The sequence below is a fragment of the Terrapene carolina genome, unplaced genomic scaffold (genome assembly GCF_002925995.2).
Source record: "Terrapene carolina triunguis isolate 2854851 unplaced genomic scaffold, T_m_triunguis-2.0 Scaffold110, whole genome shotgun sequence".
NCBI lineage: Eukaryota > Metazoa > Chordata > Testudines > Emydidae > Terrapene > Terrapene triunguis.
Window position 1 is genome coordinate 5,956,189 of NW_020664461.1, and position 8,757 is coordinate 5,964,945.

Genomic DNA, 8,757 nt, shown 5'->3' on the forward strand with positions numbered 1-8,757 from the left:
TGTAGCCTTGAACAAAATGCAGGGAAATAGCTGTTTTATTGCTGATGCTATTGAAATTTGGAAGGAACTCAGTGAGATCTTAAAAAGAGAAATATGCAATGACAGAGTTAAATTACAAGCATTAAAAAAACAAATGGGAGAAGCACTATCTCCAGCTCATTCTCTTGCAAATATTCTCAATACATGGTACCAGGGTCAAACCTTAAATGCTGAAGAGGAGGAGTTGGCTATGACATGGACATGTTTGCTGTTGAAGGCAAAAATCCAGAATATATAACATTGCTGTTTTAGTTAAATAAAACAATTTAAATGACTGTCTGGTGATGTTCTCCTCTTAATACAGCATGGCAAGAAAATCCTCCAAATATTAATGATTAACCTGTTGAATTGGAGATGGTTCACCTCCCAATGACTTCATAAATATCTGCTTCAATTACCTTTGGTAAATGAAATAACCAAACAATCATTCATTTTCTAATATAGCTGTAAAACTAATCTGAAAAGTTTTCAAAATAAATCACTTTAAAAATGTATAGTGTGCACCTTCTAAAAATGAAACCTACATCTATCTCTGAGTTGTGAAGAATATGTATTAAGGTTATAACCAGGGCCGGTGTAACCACTAGGTGAACAAGGCGGCCGCCTAGGGCGCCAAGATTTGGGGGCGCCATAAAGCGGTGTCTGGCGTCACGGGAGTCAGCTGAGCGGGGCAGGGTGGGGAGCAAGGCCTCCATAACAATCCCACCCCCTCAGCGAGGGGCGCCGCGCAGGACGGTCAGTGGGAGGCTGCAGCCGAGGGACGGAGCTGTTGGGGGAGGCAGGACGTGGTCCTGAGCTCAGGTGAGCTTCACCCTCTAACATGCTGTGCCTGGAACCAGGCGCAGTCACCTCCTGGGGCGAGGGAAAGTGAAATTAAACCCTGCAGTGTGATGGAGGGGAAAGGGCTGGCGTAGGTGCTGCTTCCAAACACTGACTCTACCCCCCCCCCCGGTGGCACTGTGCCAATGTAGGGAGACAGCCCTGATCCCCAGGGAGATCCTCACCTGCTCCCTGGGAGAGCCCGGCTCTGCCCTCCTTGCCCCTGGGTATCCCCCGAAGGGCGAAGTACTCAGAGCCTGGGAACATTTAGAGACCCTGTGAGCTGGGGGCATTCTCAGCCTCCTTCTTGCTCATCGGTTCCCCCGGGCCAGAAGGGACCGTTGTGATCATCTCCTCTGACCCCCTTGTATTAATTCTAATGAACAATGCCACATTATGCAGTATTCATTTTTGAAAGTTTATAATAAGCGATGCTCCGGGGGGAGGGGAGGGGAGGAGAAGGGGGGCACAAGGTGGACGTTTCGCCTAGGGCGCAAAATATCCTTGCACCGGCCCTGGTTATAATAACCAAAAAGAATGCACTTTTATGTACCAAGTATCAGAGGGGTAGCCGTGTTAGTCTGTATCCACAAAAACGGTGGGCACCTTAAAGGCGAACAGATTTAATGGGTATAAGCTTTTTTTTAATGTAGAAATCCATGATTAAATCGAGTCTTCCTGACTAGTGATTTAAATCAAATCCACCCTGCACTGAAGAGTGGGTTACACACACACACACACACACACCCTAAAGATAATTAGCTTTGAGAACTTGTGGAAGACAGGTGAGGTCCCAGAAGACTGGAGAAGGGCAAAGATAGTACCTATCTTAAATGGGAAACAAAGAGGACCCGGAGAATTACAGACCAGTCAGCCAACTTCAATAACTGGAAAGATACTGGAAAAAATAATTAAACAATCAAGTTGTAAGCACTTAGAGGATAATGGGGTTATAAGGAACAGCCAGCATGGATTTGTCAAGAACAAATCATGCCAAACCAGCCTAATTTCCTTCTTTGACAGGTTTACTAGCCTAGTAAATATGGGGGAAGCAGTAGATGTGATATAGCTTGATTTTGGTAAGGCTTTTGATACAGTCCCACATGACATTACTATAAGGTGAGTGCATACCTGGTTGAAAGACTGTACTCAAACAGTATTTATCAATGGTTCGCTGTTAGACTGGAAGGGCATCTCTAGTGGGGTCCCACCGGGGCCAGTCCCAGGTCCAGGAATATTCAATATTTCCACTAATTACTTGAATAATTGAGTGGAGAGTATGCTTATAAAATGTTGACATAGCTGGGAGGTGTTGCTAGTAATTTGGAGGATAGGATTCCACTTCAAAATGACCCTGACAAATTGGAGAATTGGTCTGAAATCAAGATGAAATTCAATAAAGACAAGTATTTCACATAAGAAGGAAAAATCAAAAGCACAATTACAAAATGGGGAATAACTGGCTAGGTGGCAGTACTGCTGAAAAGGATCTGGGGGTAATAGTGGATCACAATTGAATGAGAGTCACCAATGTGAAGTAGCTGCAAAAAAGGCTACTGTTATGGGGTGTATTGACAGGAGTGTCATATGTAAGACATGGGAAGTAACTGTCCTGCTTTATTTGGCACTGGTGAGGCCTCAGCTGGAGTACTGAGTCCAATTCTGGGCACCACACTTTAGGAAAGATGCAGACAAACAGGAGAGAGTCCAGAAGAGAGCAATAAAAACAATAAAAGATTCAGAAAACCTGATTTATGAGGAAAGGTTAAAAAAGATTAGGCATGTTTAGCTGAGAGGAAGGGAGATCGAGGGGGAACCTGATAATTTTTAAATATGTTAAGGGCTGTTATAAAGAGGACAGTCATCAATTGTCCTCCATGTCCACTGACAGCAGGACAAGTAGTAATGGACTAAAACTGCACAAGCGAGATTAAGGTTAGCTATTAGGAAAAACTTTCTAATTATAACAGGCTTCCAAGGGAGGTTGTGGAATCCCCCATCATTGGAGGTTTTTAAGAGAAGGTTGGACAAACCCATCAGGGATGGTCTAGGTTTACTTGGTCCTGCCACAGCGCAGGGGGCTGGACTCGAGAGGTCCCTTCCAGCTCTTCTACAGTTCTATTTGACAGTTATTATTTAATACAAGAATGCACAATTAGAGCAACCACAAGCTTCTAATTTCATATAGAATTGACACTCAGAGCAATGATGTTCCGGTATGGTAAATACTGTCACCATCGCTTGGTCACAGCAAGGGATCTACACCTCTACCCCGATATAACGCTGTCCCCAGGAGCCAAAAAATCTTACCGTGTTATAGGTGAAACCACGTTATATCGAACTTGCTTTGATCCGCCGGAGCGCGCAGCCCCGCCGCCCCTCCCCCCCCCCTCCGGAGCAGTGCTTTACCGCGTTATATCTGAATTCGTGTTATATTGGGTCACGTTATACTGGGGTAGAGGTGTACTGTGAAAAACCAAGGAAGTCTAATGACTTGGAAAAAATACCTCACAGGGTCCTAGAGCCTGAGCTGCAGCCCGAGCCCAGATGTACACTGCAGTTAAACAGGTGCTTAGCCCGAGCTCGGTGAGCTCCAGTCAGCTGGCACAGGCCAGCTACAGGTTTTAATTGCAGAGTAGATATACCCAAAGAGTACCAGAAAACCTGGATAGCAAGTTTAGCTCTCTCTGCAAAGCTTTAAGAAATGCAGCAGAACCCCATGAGCACAAATACAGCAATCTAACATTCACAGAGGTTAAAAAGCTATTATCCTTTTCAAATGGCAAAGTGAACATGTGTGAAATAGAAAACCCCACCCCACCAGGAAACAAACTAGATTCTTCTCTTTTTATTCCACAAACACAAACTACGGGGAGCAATTCAAATGAAAGTATTATGAAGATTACATTAGGCAAGTTTGATCTATTGTAAAACACTTGCATACAACATTAAGAGAGAGAACAACCTTTAACACCTGCTTTCACTTCAAACATAGCATTATCTATGTGCAAGGCTTGGCTCTTAAGGGGATGGAATCTCAAACTAAATTGAATGGCTTACTGTACCGGCAAAGAATATTTAAAATGTTTGGGACCTGGTGGCCCATTAATACCCAGCTATCAAGAATATTCTGCTCAAAAATTGCACTCAGCTAATCTGCTCAATTGGCTGGCTCCCAACAACACGGCTCCACACCAGAGAAGGCTTTCACCTTTCTGTGAAATGTTATGACATGAGAGGAGATATGGCAGCTGGAAAAGGATTGTGTGATCCAAGCAGCACTGAAAATCATCATAAATATTCACATACAAGCGGATTTGTTTTCTTACCAGGAACACACTGTTATTCACAAATATTAATTAGTTTCTAAATACCACCTGTTACTCAGTTCTCCCCTTCCCTGCATATTACAATGCCACAAGAATGTTTCACTTCAGAGGTTTAACACAACTATGCTGCTGCTCTGAAGTGTAATGACGTTCCCAGTCCCATGACTGCTACAGCTCATTCGATTTGGGGGGGAGAGGCAGGGAGCAATGACTGCTTTGTGTCACTCAGTAGCAATCCCCTTCTGGGGGATTAAAGGAGCAGCGTTAATGGACTCTGAAGGAGGTCTGGTTCAGTCCTCCTCAGAAGGATGTACTATGGCTATAACATCAGGTATCTAGAGTGGAGAATAGATTTAAAGCAGGGAAAGCGAAGAACCTCAAGGTCTTAAGGATGGGGAGAACCCCTAGACAAAAACACTTTCCATCCTTGGCTTTAGGGTTTCCAGTGAAGCAGCTAAAAGCCACATTTCAGAGAGGAGCTAATGCATATGGGATTCCATGTCACATACCTATGGCATTATAAATAAATCTCAGACTGCAAAAAGGAAAGTTTTTATAACATAAAACATTTCCTTTAGATTTCTATAGTAATCCTCCTAGGGATTATCCTCACAAACAAAAGCACACAAGTGAATATAACTAGCTCAAGGGATATTGGTTTCCTCGTCCATGGCAGTAACAGAGAATAGGCTCTTTCCCATCCCCTTGCCCTTCCAACCCCAAGATACAATGATCAGCATCCAATAAAAGGAGAACGTTGGACTGAGTGTTAATTTCTCACCATGTAAACTGATAATAAATTAAGGTTGAAGAACTCACCAACTGTTGAATGATGAAATATTGCACTCTGCTTTTTCAGAAAAGTGTAACCTTTTAATCCCAAAGGACTCTCCCTCGCTATCCTTTAAGAACTGCATTCCCAATCCTGGTCTAGCAATATGCTGAACTTTCCAACCAGGCTTTTCAAACTTTTTGACTACCTCCATTCCTCATCTCCCGTCTGCCCATTTGCTCCCATACACTTAATATTTTAGCCTCCCATTCACCAGTTACGTAGTGTGTGCCTCAGCCTGCTAGTGACCTCTCTCCTAATCCTGGTTCTCCCCATAGTCCCACACATTCCTCCACTCCCTGTAACCTTGTTCTTGTTGATCAACACACTTTTAAAAGTGTATAATAAAAAACTTGCACACATTGTCTCTATATCCCTCTACTTCCCTCGGAGGAAGAATTTAATCAGAAAAATGTGAATGATAATTGGGAATCATTTAAGTACAATTTCCAAGATGCCAAAAAGCCACACTCCCACAACCGAAGGAGGCGGCCAAGCTGGGTAAAGAAATGTCCTGGTTTAGAGGGGATGTGAAGGAACCTATAAAGAAATAATATATGACATATAAAAGGAAAGGGGAAGTTGGCAATAATGGAAATCAGAAATTAGGAATTGTACAAAATTGATAAGGAAGGCAAAGGGACACAAGGAGAAATCTAAGGCCAGCAGAGTTAGGGACAATAAGGAGTTTTAAAAAAAATATACTAGGAATAAAAAGAAACCTGGCAATGATATTGGTCCATTTCTAGATCAAAATGTTAGAATTATCAATAATAATGCAGAAACGCCTGAAGCGTTCAATAAATATTTCTGCTCTGTATTTGGGGAAAAACAGATGATAGAGTTGTCATCATAGAGTGACAACACTTTTTCCATTTCACTAGTATCGCTGGAGAATGTTAAACAGAAGCTTCTAAAGCTGGACATTTTAAAATCAGCAAATCCAGATAACCTGCACCCAAGAGTATTAAAAGAGCTGGCTGGGGAGCTTACTAAACTATTAATGTTTATTTTCTATAAGTCTTGGAGCACTGTGGAAGTTCCAGAAGACTGGAGGAAAGCTAATGTTATGCCAATTTTTAAAAAGTGTAAATGGGACGACCTACGTAATTATAGGCCTGGCAGCCTGACATTGATCCTGGGCAAGATAATGGAGTGGCTGACATGGGATTTGATTCACAAAGAATTAAAGGACAGTAATATAATTAATGCAAATCCTGTCAAACTAACTATCTTTTTGATGGGATTACTAGTTTGGTTAATAAAGGTAATAGTATTGATCAAATACACAGACTCTGTAAGGTGTTTAACTGGTACTACCACATGACATTTTATTAGAAAACTAGAATGACAAAATTAACATGGCACATATTAAATTAATTAAAAATTGGCTGATAGGTCTCAAAACGTAATTGTAAACAGGGAATCATCATCGAGCGGGGTATTTTTCCCATAGGGTCCTGTAGAGATCAGTGACTTAGAAGAAAACAAAATCATCATTGATAAAGTTTACAGAGGGCACAAAAATTGGGAGTGATAAATAATGACAAGGACAGGTCACTGATTCAGAATAATCTTGATTGCTTGGTAAACTGGGCACAAGCAAACAACATGCATTTTAACTCAGCGACATGTAAACATACACATCCTGGAACAAACAATGTATTCCATACATACATGACGGCAGGCTCTACACTGGGAAGCAGTGACTCTAAAAAAAAGATTTGGGGGTCAGCGTGGATAATCAGCTGAACAAGAGCTCCCAGGGTGACGCTGTGGCCAAAAGAGCTAATGCCATCCTGGGAGGCTTAACCAGAGGCATCTCAACTAGGAGTAGAGAGATTGTTTTACCTCTGTATCTGGCACTGGTGTGACCACTGCTGGAATACTGGGTCCAGTTCTGGTATCCACAATTCAAGAAGGATGTTGATAAATTGGAGAGGGTTGAAAGAAGAGCTACAAAAATCGTTATAGGAATAGAAAACATGCCTTACAGTGATAGACTCAAAGAGCTCATTCTGCTTAGCTTAACAACAAGATTAAGGGGTGACTTGATTACAGACTTGAAGTACCTACATGGGGAACAAATGTTTAATAATGGGCTCTTCCTCCTACCAGAGAAAGGTATAACACAATCCAATGGACAGAAGTTGAAGCTACACAAATTCAGACTGAAATAAAGTGTAAATCTATAACGGTGAGAACCACTGAACAAAGTACCAAGGGCCGAGTTAGATTCTCCATCTCTGACAATTTTTAATTCAAGATTAGATGTTTATCTAAAAGATCTGCTCTAGGAATTATTTTGGAGGAAGTTCTCTGACCTGTGCTGTACAGGAGGTCAGACTAGATGATCACAATGGTTCCTTCTGGCCTTGGAATCTATGAAACTTACCCTTCAGAACAGAGAGGGTGTGTCTGATATGTATGCATACACACTAGCCCCATCACATTGTTGGCACTCTTGTAATACACGTGATAAACATTAAAGGGGGACCTTGCCAACAGAAACTTTTGTTCTCTGTAACCGTGAACTCCAGGCCCCGATCTCTCCTTCCGAATATTGCGTTTATTGCATTATGGCCACAGGAACCTAACACTTCTTTCCACAGACCCAAGATTTAAATTCCACCCACCCACCCACAGTTCCCTTCTAGATCCAGAAGCTTTATTTGGAGCTGGGCTCTAAGCTAGTGGGGGCTAAAGGAGGATCAGTGTGACTCTATGGAGAAAACACACAGAGCAAAAAAGTCACTGTTGTAACCAAGCCCCTGCCAAGGGCCGAAGTCCTAGTGCTGAACTCCTTGGGCTTGGGCTTCCCTGCCCAGGACAGTGCAGCTCGGGCTTTGGGCCCCCACCCGGGGCGGCGGGGTTCAGCTTTGGCCCCCCCCACCCCCCGGAGTCATTTAGTAATTTTTGTTGTCAGAAGGGGGTTGTGGTGCAATGAGAACCCCTGGCCTACATCAGACTGGATAGTCTTTTTCATTTACACAGCCTTTGAGCGGAGATGCACTGACCTTCGGGTTTTTTTCTCCAAAGGTCACAAATAGTCTGCTTGATTTTCTGAACTGGTTAGAACTTTCTGAATAACTTGCTAACACGTCTTTTCCCCAAGAATGATATTAACTGATCTGAGATTCAAATCAATATAATTTTGTTTAAAAAATTATGAATGAAGTTTAAATACCACCTTGACTTTGTGGAATATAGTGTCCAGGCCGGGGATGAGAGAGGCTGGGGATAGGTATTTGTACCTGATGGTATGGGATCCCTTTGGAGGGCCTGAAACACCAATTGCACCGCCTCCTCTCTCCACTGTTGAATAGCAGAGCTAATTTTGATTCCATTAAGAGTCTAGTTACAGGCTGCTGAGCTGAATTCACTTTGGGCCAATGGTGCACCAGCACTGGGGCTCCCCTACTACAAGCTGAAATCACTGAGAGCTGAAATCACTGAGTGCTGTGTTAACTAGTGGGGGAGCCTGAAGATATATTAAAAATAGTGGAGGGATAGCTCAGAGGTTTGAGCATTGGCCTGCTAAACTCAGGGTTATGAGTTCAATCCTTGAGGGGGCCATTTAGGGATCTGGGGCAAAATCAGTACTTGGTCCTGCTAGTGAAGGCAGGGGCCTGGACACAATGACCTTTCAGGGTCCCTTCCAGTTCTATGAAATAGGTATATCTCCATATATTATTTTGGGGGAGGGATAGCTCAGTGGTTTGAGCATTGGCCTGCTAA